This window comes from Tupaia chinensis, unplaced genomic scaffold (genome assembly GCF_000334495.1).
Source record: "Tupaia chinensis unplaced genomic scaffold, TupChi_1.0 Scaffold143566_1, whole genome shotgun sequence".
NCBI lineage: Eukaryota > Metazoa > Chordata > Mammalia > Scandentia > Tupaiidae > Tupaia > Tupaia belangeri.
The window spans coordinates 290602-314459 of NW_006203411.1; the positions used below are offsets into that span (position 1 = coordinate 290602).

General features: G+C 34.5%; 2 pseudogenes; both read left to right on the forward strand.

The window, feature by feature from the left end:
• Nucleotides 1–794: 794 nt before the first annotated feature.
• Nucleotides 795–2794, forward strand: LOC102473371 (intraflagellar transport protein 74 homolog pseudogene; annotated as a pseudogene).
• A 157-nt stretch (nt 2795–2951) lies between these two features.
• LOC102473782 (centrosomal protein of 95 kDa-like) overlaps nt 2952–23858 on the forward strand; it is a 51060-nt pseudogene continuing 30153 nt past the window's right edge.

The following is a 23858-nucleotide window of genomic DNA, read 5'->3' on the forward strand; positions in this document are numbered from 1 at the left end:
GTGGATGACCCCTTTTTAAAAAAACTCTCCCAAAAAAAAAAAAAAAAAAAAAAAAAAAAAAGAAGTCTGTAGTGTTATTGGATATATAGGGTTTCTAGCTAAATTCTGAGGTAAATTAAATTGTGCTGTAAAGTCTGGATGCAAAACTGTAGTTTTACTTTTCTTTTCCAGAAAAAAATACAATTTTATGAGTTCAAATTACTAATTAATCAGCACATAAATATTCCGTTGTAAAAGTTAAATTATTCTTAACCAGTGATTGTATGACAAATAGTATTTTCTTTTCTTGTTTACTGCATGATATCTCTCAAACTTGCTACCACAGATGCTCGAAGGTTTATGATGTACTTTTTTAGGTTCCACCAATTCTCGATAGGGGTTTTTCTTTTAATTTTGTCTTTACATGTGGATAATAATCTAACAACTTTATAAAGTGTAAGAATATCCTTTACCTCTTTTTTTTTTTCTTTACCCTTTTTATAACCAAGGAAAAATCTGTTCTTTTGGTGCCATAGTTGTCTTTGGGTTTATGATTTCACTGGATCCAAGTATTAAGTTGGTACGAAAAGGAATTATAGTTTTGGACAATAAATTGTAAATCAGCATAACTATGTTCTAATACATTTTACTAACCAAAATAGGAACTATTACAATCAATCTATTTTTGCCAATGAGAAATAACTTTGTTTATTCCTGTAGTGAAAAATCCATGCTTTGGGATTTGATGAACTCTCGGAAAGCGTCTCTGCACCCTGCAGCTTGTGGAAACATTTTCTCAGCAAAAAGTTATCGAGATGCATGAAGGTGATGGTCAGTTGGTGAGAGGTCAATGGAATATGGCAGAAGAGGCAAAACTTTGTAGCCCAATTCACTCAACTTTTGAAGCACTGTCATGGACAAGAATCGAGCCCTTTCTGTTGACTAATGCCAACTAATGGTGTATATCTCATCAATTTGCTGAGCACACTTCTCAGATGTAATGGTTTCACTGGGATTCAGAAAGGCGTAGTGAATCTGATCCAACCAAATGGTAAATTATGACCTTTCTTTTCATGTCAGTTTGGTTTTGGGAAGTGCTTTGGAGCTTCTAAATCCAACTGGTTGTTTCTAGTTGTATAAAATCCACTTTTTTCTCATGTCACAATCCAACTGAGAAATGGTTCATTGTTGCACAGAATAAGAGAAGATTCCACTTCGACACTATGATTTTTTTGATTTTCAATCACTCATGAGACACCCACTTACAGGTGTCTTTCCATTTCATTTTCTTTGGTTGCCGAATGACCTCAGGAATGGTAGGTATTGAGTTCTTTTGCAACTTCTCGTGTAACTGGAAGGGGATCAGTTTTGCTGATTGTTCTTAATGGGTCATTGTCTACTTCCATTGGCTGGTCACAGCATTCCTCATCTTCAAGGCTCTCCTCTTTGAAAAACTTCTTGAACCACCATTTTACTGTACATTCATCAGCAGTTTCTGGGCCAAATGTGTTGTTGATGATGCCAGTAGTCCTCACTGTTCTATGACCCATTTTGAACTCAAATAAAATTGGTGGAGGGCCTAGCAGGCGGCATGTTGATTGGAGCACTGGACTCCCTCATGGTCGACATCAATACAAGTCCTGGAGGAGGGCTCAGGAAAGCTGCTTGTGGACAAACTGGGAGCTGTGAAAGGGCTATGAGTTGCTGTGGCTAAAGTGACCTAACAGTGGTCAGTAATTACAAACCTTCAGCAGCATGCTTTGCTTCTGAGGTGGACTTGGGTTGACAGGAAGGCCTCTCTGGAATACGACCACCATCTGGAAATATTAGAGTGGTAATTGGAATCCAACCTGGGAGAGAAAGACCAGGTTCTCTTGGTGGCCCCCTGGTCTCCTGGTGGGTTCTGTCTTCTCAAATCAAAGTTGCTGATCTTCCTGTAACACAAGGATGGAGTGGAATGAAAACTGGAATGAAATGTCCTCAAAGGCAAATTTTAGACAAATCCTATTATCTTGGCTTCTGAGAAGTAAAATAAGTGAACTCACAACTGAAATTAATAAACTTCAGAGCAAAATAGAAATATACAAACAAGATTCAATGTATTTGTCATATGAAAAGGGGACTAAGACTTTAGCTGTGAAATTAAAAAATTTCAAGGATAACTAGCAGACTACAATGTGTTGGTAGATAAACATAATACCAATACTGAAAAGGGAGAAGTAATGAATGATTACAATATGCTTAAAGCTCAAAATGATAGAGAAAGGTAAAGTATGACTATCATATTTATTTGAAGACTAATGAAAGAATATCAAATTAGAAGTGTTAAAGAAGAAAAAATTGAACAGGAAAAAGAAGCAGCAACTGACATTATCAAAATACGTCTCCTGAAAAACAAGTCAGTACATGAGATGAAAACCGCAAATGAAAAATTGTTGCAGGAACTAGATACACTTCAGCAACTAGATTCATTGAACATAAACAAAGAGAGCCTTAGAAACTCAAATGGCACACTCCCAGGTTAAACAGGAGGCTATATTGCTGCATGAAAAACTATGATTTAGAATCCCATCAGGAACAAATAATTGCAGAGGACAAATGCATGGGATCTCCAGTGGAAGAGAGAGAGAGATTATTTAATCAGGTTAAAGAAGATAATCAAGAAATAGCCAGCATGGAGACACAGCTGACAGATATAAAAGAAAAATAATAAATCAGTTTAATGAAGAAGTTAGACAATTTGACATGGATTTCAAGGAACACCAAGGTGAAATGAATCAGAAATATGAGGAGCTACAGTAGATGAGAGGAAGATAAGGACACTTTTATTGAGACTTTTGAGAAAATGAAGAATCAGGAACTGAAGGGGAAGGCACAGATAGAAGCCAACATTGCTGCATGTTTGGAGCACTGTAGTTGTAATACAAATCATATGAAACAGATATCCTCTTATCATCAATCAACAGCTAAAGATGATGCAGGATAATCTCAATTTTAAATCTACTGAAATGCAGAAATCACAGAGTACAGCTAGGAATTGTACATCAGTCAGTCAACATCTGCAATTGGATCTGCAAAACATGGAGCTCCTGGAAAGTAAGATGATAGAGGAACAACATTCTCTTCAAAGCAAAATTAAGCAAATGACAACTGATCTGTAAACATTTAATGATTTGCCATCTTAAAATCATCAGGTGAAGAAAAGAAAAAGAAATTACACCAGGAGAGGGTGGTATTATCAACCTCTAGGAATGTCTTTAAGAAAATAATGGAGAAGCTAAATACAGAGGGTGAAACACTGAAAATACACTTGTAAGAAAATGAGACACAATCTTAGATTATAAATCTGAAAGGCAAGTGGCAGCACTATGAGCAAGATAATTTCATAATGAAAGAATTCATAGAAGTCAAGAGTCAAGAGGGGGAACCAGCAGTTAGCATAATGGCTATGTCGCTGGATTCCCACGTAGTTGACCACGGTTCACATCCCGGACCCGGTGGCTTAAAACTCACACCGGGCACGTGTGCGTGTGTGCCCAAGATCCCGAGAGGAGAATGGAGGAGAAGGGATTGCAGCGTGACCATCCCCCCTGGGGGGTGATTTCTCGCTTTCTGTCTCTATGATGTCTCTCTCTGTCTGTCTGGTGAGCGCACGCGCCCTATAGTGAAGACATCTCAAAAAAAAAAAGAGTCAACAGGGCAATTACTGGCAAATTATGAAAAATGTGACCAAGCTGATTACAGAATACAATAAAACTATCATGGATGCTCCACATAGAACCAGCAGAAATTGAGTCTCATGAACTGAACATCTCTAAAAAAACATCTTGCTCTTGAGCTTTAAACATGCTGATCCAAAAAAAAACCTTACCTATGATGAGTTTCACCTAAAATTTCTGAATGCTGTAATTTTTGTAAATTCTTTAGAGTGGTATTTAAATAGTGCAATAGTTTAAAAAATAGTTTACATATTTAAAAAATAATACAAGTTCTGGACCTGGTGGCTTGAAACAGGTGTATGTGTGTGCCCAAAATCCCAAGAGGAGAGTGGAGGAGAATGGATAAGAAGTGATTATGGTGTGGCCATCCTACCTGGAGGGTGACTTCTCACTTTCTATCTCTCTGTTTCTGTCTCCCTCTAGTAAACTCACAGCACCCTATGACAAAAGCTAAAACACACAAACAAAAGAAAAGTAATAAAAAAAGTCATTTGAAATTTACTACTTGTTTAACATAATTTCCATAGTCTAAAATACATATAAAATAAATATCAAGTAATACGTCATTACCAAAAATACCTAAAGGGAGAAATGTGCATTAAAATGTGTAGCAAGGGTCAACAGGTGGCATGGTGGCTGGGGTGATGAACTCTTACATGGCCAGCTATAGTTCAAGTTCCAGACCTAACAGCATGCTTTCTCACTTTCTCTCCCTCTCTTTCTCTTTCTTGTATGAGAGTATGTGCTCTACAGTAAATTAAAGTAATAATGTTGATATTAACAATAAATAAAATAAAATATTCTTTTAAATACATGATGTATATACCATAACCACATTTATTTAAGAATGTGTTCAATATCAAATGACAAATTTCAACAGTGCAAAAACACAATTACCATTGCACCAATGTATAGTACATTAAAGATGACAAGTTACAGGCCCCGCAGGTGGTGTGGTGATTAAGGCAGCTGGACTCCCAAGTGACTGCCCACAGTTCGAATCCCAGAACAGGCAGCTTGCTTTCACACTTTCTCTCTCTGTCTCTGATCAACTTTTAAAAAATAAAATAAAATAATGACAATGAATAAAATTAAAGAAAAGAATTCTTTAAAATAGATGACAAGTTGGGGCCAGCAGGTGGTGGGGTATTTAAGATGCTGGACATTCCCACATGGCCGACTGCAGTTTGAGTACTGGACCTGGTGACTTGCATTCTCACTTTACCTCTCTCTCTCTCTCTTTGCTGCTTTCAGGTCAAATTAAAATAAATAAATGAATAAATTAAATTAAATAATTATTAAAAAATATGACAAGTTAATAAAAAAATAGAAATATTAATATTTATTTTAGTGAGGCCAAATTACACTTGTAAGGCACTGTAGAGACAAATTTTATTGGCACTTTAATTTGTGAAAAAAGGAATTTGAGTCATGATCAATTCAAGGTTGATGTGTCCTATAAAATTCAATAGAAAGTTTTATCATAGAAATTGTGTTATATGTAAATTGACTTTGGAAATCGATTACTAACACAACATATTCTATTACCTCAAATTTGTTTTGTTATTTTTAGTTTATGGTTTTTATAATTTTCTTGTACTTAATTTACAAATCCTGTTTGATTTTATGGTTATAAACCCCCAAAATACTTGGAACTTATCCTAAGGTTTATATTTTAAAGATTTTAATTAATTAATATCATAAAGTAATTTACTTTGATACTTAGAGTATTCTTGTTTTCTAATATAAAAGGGTCCTCTATATTTTTCAAGCTAGAGAAACTGTTAACTTAATCATATATATTCTTTGTGTTTCACATGTATTGGGAAGATAAAGGAAGAAGAGAGAAAATTCATTAAATTAGACAAATAGGTTGAAATATGTGATTGAAACCACTTGTTAACTTTACATTATTTTTGCATTCATTATATTTTTATCAACTCCTATTTTCCCAACTTTTAAATAATTTATTAGAAGTAGATACAAGAAACAAAATAGAACAATCACAAAGAATACATAAACTTGCACATGAATTGTGGAAATAAAGGGAAATATTTATTTTATGCCATATATGCTACTGTCTCAAAAAAGGTGAGTCATTTGTGTTAAATTCAGAATTATATACTACTTCTGAAATGTTTTTCAGTGAAGACATTGCCAAGGAGAAACAAATTTATTGCTTTGAATAATTTAATTTGTTCACATGACAGGTTACAGTGTTTCTTTTTCCCTAATTTTCAGCCTTTTAACATGCAATATATTTTCAACATGCAATGTTTATTGAATTAAGCACTTTGCTACCTGATGAAAGTATAAAATGAAGCAGATCATTACTGTCCTATGGAATTTTTTTCCATTTAGGGACTGAGGGAAATCTCATATTAAGTATAAGGACTTACATTGGTTATGTCAAATGCTTTTATAGTTAAATTGCTAAGTCTCTGCTCATTATTTTCAGTTCATATTTTGATGTTTCAAGAAAAAAATGCAGTTTTTTTCCCCTTTCATTTTAGGGTTAAGAGGAAAACAAATTGCCATTAAGGAATAGGCAAGTCATTTTTCTGGCATTAGGGTATAGCACATACCTCTGAAAGAGCAAAGACATTTGACCAAAAATGATGCCTCTGAGGCTATAATAAGTGAATGGATTATAAATTTCAGAAACAGGGATTCCATCTTAACTGTAGTGGGAAGCAAGAATCAGTGAAAACTAAAGTAATGCCTTCAGTCTCTCTTTTGTGCTGTCTCTCATGCATTTTGTTATCTGATGCCAAAGTCCCCCAGCCTCCTTCTTCCTGCCAAAGACTTCTCTCTTTCAAAGAGATCTTGTTATTCCTCAACAGAAATCAGTTCCTTAAAATATCAGTAGTACAGTCAAAGGTACTTGCACTATCTCCCTTTCTTGCAGTTTCCTAATTAAGAAAGTATTTAATAAGCGTTTCTTTCCTGATGTATAACTTGCCAAATTACCTTAAATGGAATTTCAAGTTGAGCAATGGGTGGATAATATTCTTGAATACATTGTCACCTTTGTTTAGATAAACTTAAGTCCTTTTAAGGGTTGCTTTCCAAGTATTATTTTATTTTTTCTATCTAGGATATACTGTGTGATAACACAGTGAATACTTTAAAACTATAGGCTTGACATCCTATTACTAAGATTACAATTGTTGGAGTCCTCAATAGAATTTTAAATCTAATATATTGTGATGTATATATATATATAGCACTATGTATTTCACTCTGTTAAAGAATATTAAAAAAAAGGCTCCAGACTCTTGCCTAGTTTCCATAAACAAACTCTTTTTCTTTTTTGTTTCTTTTTTTAAAATTATTTATTTATTTATTTTGGAGAGGTTTTCCCTATAGGGTGCGTGTGCTCGCCAGACAGAGAGAGAGAGAGACAGAGAGACAGAAAGCGAGAAATCGCCCCCCCCCAGGGGGGATGGCCATGCCGCAATCCATTCTCCTCCATTCTCCTCTCAGGATCTTGGGCACACACGCACATGTGCCTAGCGTGAGTTTTAAGCCACTGGGTCCGGGACGCGAACTGCAGTCAACTACATGGGAGTCCAGCGACATAGCCATTATTACAGTAACTGCTGATCCCTTTTTGTTTCTTTTTTAATTGCTTGGTTACAGCCAATCATAGCAACTAGGCTTCAAACACAGGCCCCCCCACCTTTTAAACTGCATTAATGCAAACAAATATCAGAATGTAACCCACCAAATTTATTTTCGCAACCTCATTTCTGCACTTTCATTTTTATGCATCACTTTCCAGAACTTAAAATACCGAGTTTGCCACATGGCTTCCCAGAGTTGTCTGAACATTGGTAAGTGACAACTGCCTGATTTGAATGGTGTTTAAGGTTAGTTAAAACTCCACTAAGTTAATCTGGCTGTATTTTTCTTTTTAAAACTCTGGCAGAATCTAGTTACAATCTCAGAGCTGAATTATAAATGCAAATTTATTACATTTTCACTTTTTTTTATATAGTCATAATAAAGCTAATCCTTTCTTGCCTTTGTCTCAGTTTGAGATTGCTCTTTTTTCCATTTGTTGAATTTTTTGCATTAATTCACAAATTTATTTGTTAAATACAACATTCATATATTTACATGTATGTTCAAGTTTATTTAATAGAGTGGTATGTGGTATTTAATAAACAAATGTAATACCAACATACTTTCTTTGATGTTTAACTAAAATGTATTATTTAGTGTCTCCTAAAAATTGCAATATTTAAAGGTTTATACTATGTGAAATCTGCAATTACTTTTTTTCTGAGTTTAGATTTCAGATCTGAAAATCATGAGGAAACAGAAATTATATAGTTTACAAGATGTGTTATTCTTATTAATAAAATTATCAATTTTGATATCTTCTTATAAATGTAATATGTACTTTAAGTTGTAATCACTCTGTTGAGATAAATATTTAAATTAAGGAAGCAGTGATGAAGAAGTTGCTCTTCATGATGATTTGTTCCTAAGTATTTCTAAACATCAGTCCAAAAAAGAAAAGCATAAAAAAGTTGAAAAACCTAAAGCTGCAAATCTCAGGAATTAGATTAAGATATTGACAATAATTAAAAGGTTTAGAAATTCAAGATTTGAAAAAAAATAACATATTGAACTGTGATGCTCCCTTTCAGTTAAAGGTTTTCAAATTACATGACAATATCTGTGACCTCTACAAATTCAAATTATGAATATTCTCCTTCTTATTAGTTTAAACTCCAGTCATCTTTCTAAGCAGCATCATATAAGGAAAAATATTTAAATGTTCAAGTAAATATTATAAATATAATGACAATCACCTATAGTAGACAACATGTTAAGAATGAATCTGATATCATTTCCTACACTCTCAAAAGTATAAATTTGGTCAGTTCCATTGAAATTTTCACTATTGCTTATAAGCAAACTGAGTTTAAAAGATATTAAGTGCCTAAGGGTATGCAATTACTGTTGACATGGATTCAGACCAGATTTGGAAAGTCCAATCTTTTATCAATGCCAAAACTTCTTAAGAAAATAAACTATCCAACACAAAACTATTGGACTGAGTTTCTACCTTTTCTTTTTTCTTTTTTTTCTCGATAGGACTTGTACACTTGCTGGAGAGAGACAGAGAGAAGGACAGTGAAAAATCACTCTTCAGAGAGTATGACCATGCAGCAATCCCTTCTCTATTCTCCTCTTGAGATTTTGGGTGTGTGCACATACGTGTCCAAAATGATTTTCATGCTGCCAGGTCTGGGGTTAGAACTCCAAGCAACCACATAGGAGTCCAAAGCCTTAACCTCTATGCCACCTGTTGACCTCAAGTTTCTACCTTTTAAGGAACATAGCATTTTGTTCCAACCTTGTAAAAATTAACATGTTGGAACTTAATTTGGTTAAGTATGTGGAGTCTTCAATAATGTCATGGAAAAATGTGTGTTAATTTCTTAATTAACACATAACTATGCATGGATTTGCAACAATACTTTTGCAACAATATAAACCCTTACTTTAATTTCATTTTTCTATGAATGTTCCAAAGTGGCTTGTATATTAAGGCTTTGTAATAGATAGCCATTTTAGTCTTTCTCTTAAGCTTTTGGATTCTTATCTTCAATTGTGTGCACATGTATCTATCTCGTTTTGGTAAATGGGTGTCTAATATTAACATGTAGCCCATCAAAACATCCTCCAAATGGAAGTAAATCAAACAGACTCAACATCGTGTTCTTTCTATTATATTTTCTCCCCAGGAAAACATCCAATTAATCCTGTTGGTGTCATTCACTCTTTATTCAGTTCTCTGAGCTGTGGTGGTGGTTGTGTGTTTGGATTGAGAGGAAGAGTCATTTCACATAGAAAGTAAGGCTAACTTTACTTTTTTGTGTGAAGCAATAGGAAGAAGTAGACATTTGAGGATGTTATCTACCTTTAGGACTCTAAATAATTAAATCCTTTAGGATCATCAATAAAGTGATGGAAAATCCCAACTGATTTATTAAAAACTCATTCCAAAAGTATATAAACATTTGCTTTAATGTTTTTAATATAAGTTGTCATGAAGCTTCTGGGAGTTTTGATTAAAAATAAAAATGTTATTATAGCTACAGTAGGGAATCATATATAATGTCTAAATGAGTTTTAGTTGGTTGCCTAAAAAATAACATTACTATTCTCCATGGGTAAGTTTATTGGTTTAAGAATGAGATAAATGGGCATAGGTTTGAAAACTTTTTAAAATCTAACTGCATAGTTACACACTGAAACTTTAGGGATATGTTTTCTTACGAATTGCCCTATCTGAAATGTAAAGAAATAAATGCATACCATGAAAATAAAATTATAAACTTTGAAATAACTCTAGATAGCATTAGAATATGTTTTTATAGAAAATAAGTTATCTAGAAGACACAGGAGTTGCAGTCTGCTTCAGGTCAACAGCTCAATACCTTATTTGTTTTCCTATGAGTCTTGTGTTGAGTAGTTACATAATAGTGAAGAAGGAGCTTAGAGGAAGGCTCTAAAACAAACAATTCTAGCAACTGTGGGTTAGCATTACCAAATTTTTTAAGACTTTATGAATTTATTATCTTGTAACATAGATATTGTTATTTACTTTGATCTATGAAAAAACATTACAATTGGGAGAAATCAATTTCAACACAGATGCTCTCCTTCTTATGTAAGGCAGGGTTACATTGCAATAAGCCCATCAATAAGCCCATTGCAATATGTTAAAAATAAAGTCCAAAATGCATTTAATACACACCTAACCTGTTGAACATCATAGCTTAGCCTAGCCTACCTTACACATGCTCTGAACATTTACTTTAGCCTACGGTTGGGCAAAATCATGTAACACAAAGTCTTCTTTGACAGTGTTGAGTATTCCATTCTGTTATTGAACACTATACTTTCAGAAAAGTGAACAACAGAATACTTGTAAGGTATTAAAAAATACAGTTCCTACTGAGTGGCAATTACATAAAGTCAAAAATTCATATGTCAATATATTATTTACCTAAGATCATCTGTAATTATATATTTTAATACTAATCATATCAGTCCTTATATGCTCGAGTTATTAAATATGGTTTGCAGAAACATATATTAGACATTAACCCTGTTCCTTACAAAAATATCCAGCTATTCATGAAAAAATATGGAAACTGCATAATGCATGGAAATTATAATAATTTTGTATTATTCTCATTGTAAGTAGTGCTGGCTACTATATAGTAAATGTTATAAATTGATAGTGAGAAGAGTTAGTCTTGCCTATATTCCTTTGTGTGTGTGATGAGTGTGAAAAGGCATGGTAATAATCCATTGTGTTTATCAGTTTCCCTCTGATTGACATGCATACAAAGTTGGAGTTAGCACTGGGCTGGAGAACCATAAGGAATTTAGATATTTGTGGTCTCTTTTTCAAAAATCTTAACTTTTATTAAGGAAAATAGCTTCAGTGTTTCTTTAAAAAGTAGGTTATTTTTATTATTATTATTTTTTAACCAATTACTAGGTATAAGAGAGGGAAAACAATTCCTAGTGATATATGAGGGAGATTGATAATCAAGCTGGAATATTAAAGGGAAAGATGTTAAAAAATGGTACTTGCTAAGCTTTATTTAAATAAAAAAAGATAGAAAAATTTTTAACCAAGTTTGTGATGCTTGAATTAAGATCTGAAAATATGTTTTAACTTGCCAAAGTAGACTGAATAGTGTAGCGTCTACTGAATTGTAAAACCACGGTTTTGAGTCTAGTTGAGTAAAAGTTTTTGCTTCCATTTTGACTGCATCTCTGATGCATGGTCCTGGGTTCTCTGTATTTTGCAACTTTGACATCACCACCTGTATTATCTAAAGAAAAGTGCACTGGCTGTAACAAAAATACCTAAAAACAACATGGTTTAAATAAGTCATATCTGTCTATAATAGTTCTCTTGATCCAGGTTATTGTACAACTCTATTTCCCCTGAGGTTCTAGTAACCAGTTGTTTGTGCACTTGTGTGCATTATCAAACTGAATTGCTAGATGGGCTTGTAGCACAGCATTTAAGTCCTGTACAAGAGAAGCGGGATCACACATTGAGGAAGGAGAAAGCTAGAAAACGGAAGTGGATAAGGGGACTGAAATATCTGCCTATGTGACTATAGAGGAAGTTCCTATTGGCAGAAGATTCCCCACCCAAGATTACCTAGTTTATTAAATCACATTTGAGAAAGTCAATGGGATGAAACAGTGGGCCCAGTCACATTTGAGAAACCAGTGGGATGAGAACAATCAGTGGGTCCAGCCAGTGATCAAACAATTTAACCTAGATTAAAAATTCTAAACTTCACTGAATGCAACTACTTGGATTTTTTGAATCATTCTTTGTCTACTCAGGCCCACTCCTATCTCTCAGGAGAATACCTTCACTTCTACTTAATAAGCTATCTTTTCCGTTTGCTATTGGCATGCTTACTTCAGTTCTTTGTCTGAAACACCAAGAAGCCATCCTGCAACAACATGGCTACCTGTGGGACAAATCCTGGCCCCAGTGGCTTGAAACATGTGGGCACATATGAGCACATGCCAAAATCCTGATGCAAAGGGAGGAAGGGAGGGAAAAGTATTGTGGCATGATCACATTGCATAGAAGATTGTTTTCTTTTTCTCTTTCTCTTCCTCTGTCTCTCTCACCCAAACGCCCTCTGGAAATAATAGTAACAATGATAATGAAAACAATAATAATAACTAACTATATTGCTTTCTTCTCTTAAGCTTATGAGAGGGAAAAATGACAAACTCAGGAAAAAGGGCTAAACTTGAAGTTTCAGTTACCCAGAACTATCACACAATATGCCCACTCATATACTATTGGTCCAATCGTGATGTACATGTAAACACCATTTTGGAAAGTAAGCCAAGAACACAGAGACTTTAGCTGGTTGGTCAAATGCCTAGATAAAATTCTATTTTTACGCAAGAAGGGGAGAAAAAATTTTGAAAAATCAGTCATCTGATTTTATTTAAGCTTCCTTCTGTTCAGAGTGGCTTTCGGCTGTTCAGTCAGTGGCTTTCCTTATTTACACGTTTCCTAACTTTAATCCTATCCGTGGTTCTACTTTTATTAACCCCTTACCTTGTTCCATACTCTCATCTCTGCTTTTTATTTTTATTTTCTGATTCAGCCTTATATTATTCTGTAAGTTCTTTCAGCTCTAAATAAATCTGGTCCTCTGTATAGGAAAAGTGGTGAGTGTTAAGGTCCCATTAAAGGTACAAATGCATTTTTATTTAATTTCATAATGGGGGAATACTTACAAGTAGGTAAATTGAACAAGTTATCATGTACATATTGCATTTGAGAATAAATAATAATAATGTGAAAAAAATGATGAAAAGCTACTTGATGATGATGATGTGGATAGTAATGTCTTTGTCTTCACTGATATGCATGGTAATCATGCTGGAAAATGAAATGTAATACACAGTACAGATATATGTAATTCCATGTAATATTAAAATATTATTATAATAAAATAATTTAGCGTGATATTTAGGAGTGTCAAATGTAAGGAGAAAGAATTGTAGAAGATAATCATCTTTTTAACCTTTGTCCTTTTCATTGATGATTACTATAGAAGCCCTGTATCTTGTTTAAATGTTTAACAAAAGCACAGACTTTTATAGTAAAAGAAAATAAATGCAACTTAGTTGGACTTTTATGCATTCAATATGTTTTATTGTGTATTGAGGGTTTTTATTTTATTTTATTTTATTTTTTTGCTAGATTTTTCATGTGCTCCCTAGAGAAAGAGAGAAAGGAAGGAAACACCCCCAATGGGTTCTGGAGACACCACAGTTCTTTCCTCTCCACTCTGTCTTCCCATTAGGATGTTTGGGCATGCATGCATGTAAGCCCAGTTTATTCTAAAGCTTATATATTGTCAACTTACCCAGAATATTGTCTGTAAATAGTGTGGAATTACTAAACAATTAGCTCTATATAGATAATTAATTGTTCTAACTCTGGTTATGATTTGATCATTTTCCATTCTATTTATTCACAGTGCCTGCTCATTCGCAAATAACTTAAAATCTAGAGTGCCATCTCTTTCTAGAGTACCTACTTGGATACATGACTTTATTTTTTGTCAGTTATTTTATCTGTGGTACACTAATGAAACTATTAATTCATTTAGGAAACCATTTCTTGATAGCAGGAAGTAAATGACTCATGGCCATTAATATAACTGATGTTATCTTAATTCTGTTAGAATATCTAGCATTGCAGAGAATAAAGATATTGAATAAATATTGAAATTTTGGTTTTATGTGAAGCACAAATTGCTTTGGGAGTGAATAACCAAATCAATTTTGGTGTAAAAGATGATATTGATTTGAAAAGAATAATTAGTTGAGGGGTCTGAAAGTGAGAAAAAGAAGGAATTTTCACAAAGGAAAGAAATTAATAATTTATAGAATAGGGAGGAGGAACAGAACAACAAAACTACAGTTTGAGAGGCAGACAAAGTAAGATAGCTGCAGTTCTTTCAAAGTCATGCTAGAAAGTAGAACCAGCCCTGTTATGGTGGAGTAAGCAGTAGGAACCACTCTGGTGACTGAGACCATGTAGAAAGCCTGGGCTTGGTTTGGAGTAAGCTGGTGGGTCCCAGTGGTCCTAGCTACCTGGGAGGCTGGGGCAGGGAGATCATAGCCTGGAGAGACTGTCCAAAAATCTCTCTCAAGGCCAGCAGGTGGTGTAGTGGTTAAGGTGTTGGATTCACACATGATTGATCATGGTTTGAATTTTGGACCCGGCAGCTTGAAAGTCCTGCCCAGTGCATGTGCATGCATGCCAAAAAAGCCTGAGAAGAGAATGGAGGAGAAGGGATTATAGTGTAGCAATCCTCTATGGGCAGGAGGGGTAGTTTCTCACATTCTCTTTGTCTCTGTCTGCATCTCCAGTTAGACAGGCACCCTATAACAAAAATATTTCTTAACAATGAACAAGAACCAACAACCCACCCCTGTCTCAAATGCTTTCTCCTTTTCTCTCCCCCTCTCAGTCTCTATCTCTCCATAACAATAAATAAATAAATAAACAGACAGACAAATAAATAAATAAATAAAGGGAACCAGTAAAAATTGCAAACCGAGTGGTGATTATATTGAAATATTTCCTCTTTGAAATTGAAGGACAGCCTTAAATTTACTGCCTTGGGGAAGATTGTAGGTGGGAAAGTTTGAAGGGAAACAATCAGGAGCTTGTTCTTTTTTGCATATTAAATTTGGGGTGTTTATTCTTCATCAAAGTGGTAGATTTCAATGAGATATTAGAGGACTACAGATGTGGAGGCCATAGGATCAGGGACTGCATTATAAATATTTTGGAAATGTCAAGACTTAGCATTTAAACTAATGAGAAGGGTGAGGTCATCAAGGGATATAAGTGTCCATGGAAAGGTCATGGTATAGGATTTTTGGAGAAAATGTGGCAGTGTATCTTTTTTTTTTTTTTGGAGAGATTTTCACTGTAGGGCGTGTGTGCTCGCCAGACAGACAGAGAGAGACATAGAGACAGAAAGCGAGAAATCACCCCCCAGGGAGGATGGTCACGCCGCAATCCCTTTTCTTCCATTCTCCTCTCGGGATCTTGGGCACGCACGCACATGCGCCCAGCGTGAGTTTTAAGCCACCGGATCCGGGACACGAACCGCGGTCGACTACGTGGGAGTCCAGCGACATAGCCATTACGCTAACTGCTGGTTCCCGACAGTGTATCTTAAGGCACTTATTCAATCTCAGTTCCCATCAGAGGCCTAACCACTGAGGACCATTTGCTAAGCTGTTCTACTGCCTATTGTTCGAACTGGGACTTTGAGATGTGCATTTATTAAATGGAACCATGCTCTATATATTGACCTACAATCTATGTTGATCTCTAAATAATTTGTGGAGGAATACTTTCTCTAATACTGTGTATAATTCTACAGGATTTCTTTTATGTACTTCACAATTTTCCATGCACCAGAGTTTAAACATATTTTGAATTAAATAACTTGTAATTCTCCATATTTAATAATATAAGAGATAAGAGTTGTTTGAGCTCCCCAAAACTTGGATAACAAAAGGTAGTTAATTTAAATAGTATAACTCTTTGCTGCCCACCATCAAGTAAATTTGCATGTGCTTTAATGTGAGTGTGAGTTTGTTATATGCCCTCAGTGGACTCTGATCCTAATTCTTGACTGGTAAGAGCATCTTCCCAACCACTATAATGAGTAGGGTTCTAGTGTCTGTAAGTAGGAGTTTTAGTGTCACGGGACTTCCAAATGTAATGGAAGTTAGTGATCAACTGGATATAAAACTGCTTTAAACTAGAGGAAAATATGCTTTATGCTGGACTTCTGACAGATGTTACATAAGCTGTAAGTGAAACCTTCTTTGATATTTTTCACAAATAATGCTGGTTGTTAGTCAATAGTCACTTTATGTCTGCTCTCAGAACCTAATTTCTACAACAGATGCCACAGCATTCTGCAGAAATGAAACAACATTTTCCTGATATGTACTGATATTTTAGCGCAGACAGGGATAAGTCCTTGAAAAAAATTATATACGTGTGTGTGCATGTGTGTGTAGATGCACCTAAGGGCTTATAATTTTAAAATATTCATGAAGCTACCCAATTGGTTTCTAGCTGCTAGAAAAGCTGCTAGAACTCCTTGCAATATCTTAGGAGAGTTCTAATTTCCACAGCTTTGGTAACATGGATATTAATAACCTTTACATTTTTTGTCAATATATCTATCATTGATTTACTTTTCATTATTCTGCTTATTACTGAGATGGAGTAGCTTTTCACATATTTTTCTTCCATCTGTAGTTTTAAAATTCCTGTGCGTATCCTTACTTCCTTTTAATTGTTTTGACCTTTTTTTGTAATATTTTGTAGTGCTATTTTATATTGAATCTATACTAATCCTTTGTTCTGTACATGAAACAAGGTTTTTGTTTTGCATTTTAACCAAACCGACATTTACACGTTATTTTTAAGAAGTATTTATTTAATTATTTTCATTTGTTGTTATTTTTGTTATTATTATTATTATTATTTTAATTTGACCACAGAGAGAGAAAGAGAAAGAGAGAGAGCAAGCCACCAGGTCCAGGACTTAAACTGCAGTCTGACATGTGGAAATACAACACCTTTAACCACCATGCCATCTGCCAGCCCACATGTATTTTAACTTGTTTACAGATTTACTTACCACAAAGAGTTTTCTTTTATGTGGGACTGTGGGTGGATTGTGAAATGTGTTTGCATGTGTGTGTGTGTATTTACTACAATGGAATATCTTCTACTTTATTTCAGACTCAATATCTTGCTTAGCATCTTGGTAGACCTATAGAATGAGTTTGGCAGTTTTCTAATATTTTCTATCTTTTGGAATATTTCTAAAAACATAAGAATTAGCTATCTTAACATGTTGGCAATAACACAATGTGTTTGGGTGAAATTTAGGTGTTTTTTCTGTTGTGTTTCTTATCCAGCTTTGACAATAATACTCCACAGGTTCTTTTTTTGGGAGGTCATGTGTTGTTCCAGACAATTTGCTCATTCTTGTGCGCCTTTACTTTGTTTTATTTTCTTCTCAATCAGAGAGAAATATTGAGTCCCTGCCATGTAAACTCTCTGTAGTTGTAGAATTTTCTAGTCCAGAGGTGCGTTTCACATGTACCTATGCTTCTCACCTCGAACAGTCAGCTTCCCTCTGAGTTAGAAATTAACTGTAAGGAAAACACAAAACAAAACAACTCTCTCAATATTCTTTTCCTTTTCTGCTGATGATTAGAAGATATACGCCAAGGGACACTATCATGGTTAAACAGATTTAACCTTCAGCAAGCTCCCAGGATGTGAGTTCTCACTGTGATACTAATTAGGTTTTTAACCGTGACGTTATATAATATCCCTGTGTCTTGGTTTCTTCATTCGTTAGGACTATAATACTTCCCATATCCTTCGGTTGTTGTGAGGTTTAAATGACTGTGTACGAGGGGACTTGATGAGTTCATGAAGAATATTAGAATTAAAGTATGAGTATATTTTGATGCAAAAACTTTAGAAATCCATGGATAGTATTTTTTTTCAAAATGCATGTTTCCCATTAACTTTTGAAGACCTACTCATATTTGTAGAGTCTTAAAACGTTTCTTTCCCTTATAGTAAGTGTTCAACAAATATTACCTAAACTATTATTTAATAAGAGGGCATAGATTGAGGATAAATTATTATAGTCATGAATATATGTAGGGTACATAAATCTTAATCTTCAAACCTCCATTTGTAGAAATGCATAAATATTACTTTCTATAGTCTAAATGAATTTTTGTATTTTTATACAGTTTTCCTTAAAGTTTATGTATTCTGTGGGTGAGAGAGACAGAGAACAAGACAGGGAGATATACCTTCATATAAATCCTGATTCTGTGTTCCACTGCCTGCTTCAACCAGCCCTGGGGCAGGTAGTGCCTGGCACACTCAGGGGGGTCTCCAGATCCAAACTGGGGACCTTTTCATATGAGTCAGCCCCCTAGAACATCACTTTCCACTGCTGTACCACCATATGGCTCCGGTATATTTTCAACTTTTTAGTAGCATATATAAATAAAAACATGGACAAAACATCTAAGCTCAATGCATTATTCCAGAGCAACCCACCTTGAAACTTCAATGTGCTGGGAAATAAAATATTGTCAACATTCCAGAAGCTTCTTCATGTCTTTTTCCAATTGCCACCCCTTTCTTGCCTCTGTCTTAAAGAGACCTTTATTTTGATGCCCAAATCCTTATATCTGTTTGGTCTGTTTTTGAACTTTAAGGGAATAGAATCATAAAGTGTGTGTTGTTTTGTGTGTAGCTTCTTTTGCATATTATCTTTTAGCCTACAATTCTGCATAGTGACATCCCATTGTCTAAAGGTAATAAAATGCATCCATTCCATTACTGGGAAGCATTTAGGCTTTTAAAATTTTTGGCTCTCACAAATAACATTGCTATAAAGAATTATGTATATATACATAATTATTTATAGTATGTATTGTGTATTATATTAGTATTATGTATATATACTATACATAATTAAATACTAATTATAAATATAATTATTAATTGTAATTAATTCTACACAAACATGTGCATACATTAAGAGATACCCACACATGTATGCACACACACTCACAATGAAACTGGTGGGGCTTGCAGTACACATGTATGTTTAATATTAGCATACAAAGCCACATTGTTTTTTCAGTGTTCAAAATGTTTCAGTTATATTTTCACTGTTTCTGTTTTAAATATTAGCAATTCTGGTGAATGCACACTGGTATATCTCATTCTAATATTAATTTGTATTTCCATAATTTCTAATGAATATATTTTTATTAAGTTTTTGCTAATTTCAGTTATGGCATGCCTATTCAACCATATTACCTAAATAACTAAAATATATTTTTCTGAATCTCATTGCTTTGTAGGAGCTATTTATAGTTCTATGATTTGAATATCTTGTCAAATATATAAATTGAAAAGTGCATGTTCCATCTTTATACTACTGACTTTTGCAATTGTTAAATGAATCTTTATTCATTTATTTACATTTCCTTAATATCCTGATTTTTTATAAATTTCCTATAAATGATTTCAACATTTTTGTTTTATTATCCATAATTATTTGTGCTATAATCAAATAATTTTTAAAAATATTTTACAGTTCTAATTTGTAGGCAACATCTCTCTAGGTTTGGATATGAAAAATGATGTGCGTCAGATTTTACTTTAAAAAGATCATGAATTATGATTATGTCTATATTGTAAAGGGTGGTTTGAAATAGTGGTGAAGAAGGATCACAGGAGAAGGTCTGCACAATGAATTAAGTGGTGCATCGTGAGGGCTTGATACAGAGAAATAGGAATTAATAGGTGATGAGTATGAATGAAATTTAAGCACCAAAGTCCATTGACATTGTCATCATTTGAGTATGAAATTTGATGAATAGGATAAAAAGTAAAAAGATGCTTCTCAAAGAAAATCTCATCATTTTTTTTATTTCCTAGAAGAATAGGATAGAATATTTGTGTTCCTTGACAGTCAATGGGAAGTGCGGGAACTCACGACTCAGTTTTTTTCTTTTCCTTTTCTTCTCTTCTTTCTTTCTTCCTTCCTTTTTCTTTCTTTCTTTTTCTTTCTCTCTCTCTCTCTCTCTTTCCTTCTTTCCTTCCTTCCTTCCTTCCTCCCTCCCTCCCTCCCTCCCTCCCTCCCTTTCTTTCTTTCTTTCTTTCTTTCTTTTTTTCTTTTCTTTTCTTTTCTTTTCTTTTCTTTTCTTTTCTTTTCTTTTCTTTTCTTTTCTTTTCTTTTCTTTTCTTTTTTCTTTTTTTCTTTTCTTTTCTTTTCTGAGAGATTTTTGCCATAGGGTGCTTGTGCTTGCTAGAAAGACAGAGAGACACAGAGTTACAGGAAGCAAGAAATCACCTCCGGTAGGCATGGACACACTGCAATCCCTCCTCCTCCATTCTCCTCTCATGATTTTGGGCACACACAAACGTGCCTGGCATGGTACTCCAACTGTGGTCAACCCCATGGAAGTTCAGCAATGTGACCATTACACCATCTGCTGGTCCTTCATTTTATTATTATTATTATTTAAATATTCAATTGCTATACATTATTTGGCTTATAAAGAGAATTTACCCAACATGAAATACACCTCAGACCAATCCTGTTGGAAATACTATACATGTTATTATCAACAGGTAATAAACCACTTCTGGGTCCCACAAATGTCTTACCTCTCCACTTTTTCTCCCTGATTTCCTCCTCTATACTCTGCATTTATTTTGCAAAATAACTTTAAATATTTGCATCTGCTTCTTCCATCTTATTAGAATAACTTTTGTGGGTAACAAGCAGTTATCGTAATGGCTATGTCACTAGACTCCCACGTAGTCAACCGTGATTCACGTCCCAGACCCGGTGGCTTAGAACTCACGCCAGGCGCATGTGCGTGCGTGCCCAAGATCCTGAGAGGAGAATGGAGGAGAAGGGATTGTGGCGTGACCATCCCCCTGGGGGCTGATTTCTCGCTTTCTGTCTCTATGTCTCTCTCTGTCTGTCTGGTATGCACACGCGCCCTATAACAAAAAACCTCTCAAAAAAAAAAAAGAATAACTTTTGTGAAGAGTCATTGTGGCTATCCTCTTAGAAGGATGGACCCCTATTAACTGCAAGCTTGTTTTTTTAGCTGAGTTAGTTAGAGGATACATCAAAATATTTTTACAAATGTTTATCATTCTTAACTCTTATTCAATTTTTGGAGCTTATGATTTAGAATTTTCTTCTCTTCATTTATTTTTTAAATTACCCATCAATTCTTGTTAAGAGTACATTATTCTATCTCTACATATTGCACACATTTTGGAAAGATTGTACTATTATTTATAACTTTCCTACTTATATTATAATATCTCCAGTTTGAATCAACGCACATTTGGATGACATATTTAGATAGTTTTTCTTCTCTTATTATTAATAATTTATTTTATACAGATATAATTTGTTATATCTGTAATGCTTGTCATTCTATAATTTCTATTGAAACGGTTTTCAATACTCTCAAATCCCTCAATTGTAACTGCGCATAAAAGTAGTAAGAGTTCAAGTTATGATATATACAATTGTTCTTTTACTATGCACTGTAACATTTATCATCCAAACTGTCCTGTCAAATATATTTTTCTCCCCCTTTTTATATCTTAGTGAAATTGTCCCTCCTGAACTCAGCTACTAAATAAAACAAATAAACTAAATCATTTTAGATATTTTCCCGTTCTTCATTGTGCCATGAGACTTTATCTCCAAAATAGTTCTTAAATATAGACTCTTTCTTCCACACATTTGTGCCTATGGTTGGCTCTCATCATTGCTTTCCTAGATTCTAGGCTCAATCTCTTGATATGCTCTCTCCTTTCACAATTTGTGAAAATCAAAGCTGTTTTCTAGCTTGTGGCGACTGCTTCAAATGCACATGCTACTAGCTCTTTTCAAACCTGGCAATGACTTCCTTTTCCTTGTTTCACCATGCTTCATGAAGGAGTAACAGACTCTTCCCACTGTGGGCTACAGCAAAACTACCATGCCCCAGGCTAAGAGAAGCTTCATGCCTTCCTTAGGGCATCAGGCAAACATTCTAATTTTCAGAGTGTTGCTAGACAAGAGTTAAATGGAGAAAGTACAAAATAAAAAAACTGAAATTCATTCCAATGATATGTAACCCAGCACAGCTAGGTTATATAATGCCCTTTTGCAAAACTTTTAAAAGCATAGCACTTAGCTCCACATGGATGAGTTTTAAGATACCCTAAGTAGATAGAAGGCCTACCTGATAGTATCTTTGTGCCAAAAAAAGGAAATGCTTCCTTGGAGCAAATATAGCCTGCATAGATACCTGAACTTCGGACAGTCTAACAAACTGTATAGCCATGACCAGAGCCTATTTCCCTTTGCCTGTTCTCTAAGGGCATCACCTAACATTCTTTCAGGTATTCATCATGGTATTCCACAAATTATGGCTTTAATTGTCCTGTCAGGTTTGATTTAAATAATCTTATCTATTCCTTTTCCCAAAATAATTCTTACCTACCCATATACTTTCAACTCAAGTATTAACTTCTTCCTTGAGCCTGTAGCTTTGCTATCATAGAATTTAATGTGGTCCACTCCCATAGTCGTTATAATGATGTTTTATGTATATGATAGTTAGTTATATTTTCCAAAGGACTAAAATGCCATTAAGTTAGGCTACTTCATAATCCAGCAATATTACTCTTAAATTCCTACCCATGAGAGATTGTGGAGAGTCACATGCACCAAAATGACTTTCACATAATGACCTCCGGACTTCCCTGTTCTGGGAGTAAACAATCTGCCCCTCCACTCCCCAACCTAGCTAACATCCACAAGTAGCTTCTCAATCAGGTCCCAGCAGTAATCCGCCCCTAAGCTCCACCCCTGGTTAACGCCCCCTGACAAAAGAATCAATTACTGGTCCAAAATATATCCTTCATTTACATATTGGGCAACCAATTACCACCCTGCTGTGTATCCATACAAAATCCTGCACACCAGAACCAGTAGATGGCGGAATGTTTACATCACTGGACTCCCATGTAGTCAATTGATTATTTTAATAGAGTTAAAATTTATGCCAGGTGCCCAAGATTCTGAGAGGAAAATGGAAGAGAAGGGATTGTGGCCTGGCCATCCACCCCCCCATGGGATGATTTCTTGCTTTTCTGACTCTGTCTCTCCAGTGAGGGCACACAATGGAGAGCAAAAATCTGTCTAATCAAAACAAACAATCGGAAAAACACCAGTGTTTCTGCCATCATTATTTGTGATAGCCAGAGAATGAAAACAAACTTCTTGTACATCAGCTGGTGAGTAGATAAACATGTGTAAATACACACAATAGAATAGAATTGAGCATAGAAAGACAGACTATGTATATATACCGCTATATAAAGGAACCAAAATATTTTGCACAATGAAAGAAATCAGATATAAGAGCCTATGTATTATAAGATCTCATTTCAGTAATGTCCAGAAGAGGCAAATCATTAGACACAGAAAGTAGGTTGCTGATTACCTTGAATGGGGCAGAGTGAGATCAGCAATGAACATGAATGAGGCCTCTTAACAGAGTGATAAAAATATTCTAAAGCTGATTTATAGGGAAAGTTTCAAAACTTGGTGAATTTTCTAAATGTTCATGAAATTATAAATGGGTGAACTATGTGACAGGTAAGGTATGCCTCAATTCAATTATTTTTTGCAAGCTCAGATTACATCTCTCTTCATTTTTATAATTTAAACTAACCCAAATATCTAGCATATGAACAATATTTTGCTTTCTATGATACTGCAATATTCAACATTTTTTCTCAAAAGTTTAAAAAGCTGTTGTTCTTTCATTGATAAGAATATGGAAGCTATATCAATAAGTGATTTATAATTCTAATATAGCTTCATAGAGATTTAATATTTTATTACTTGTTCATTATACACTTTGGATATTCTCATAGTATGTTCTGCTGAA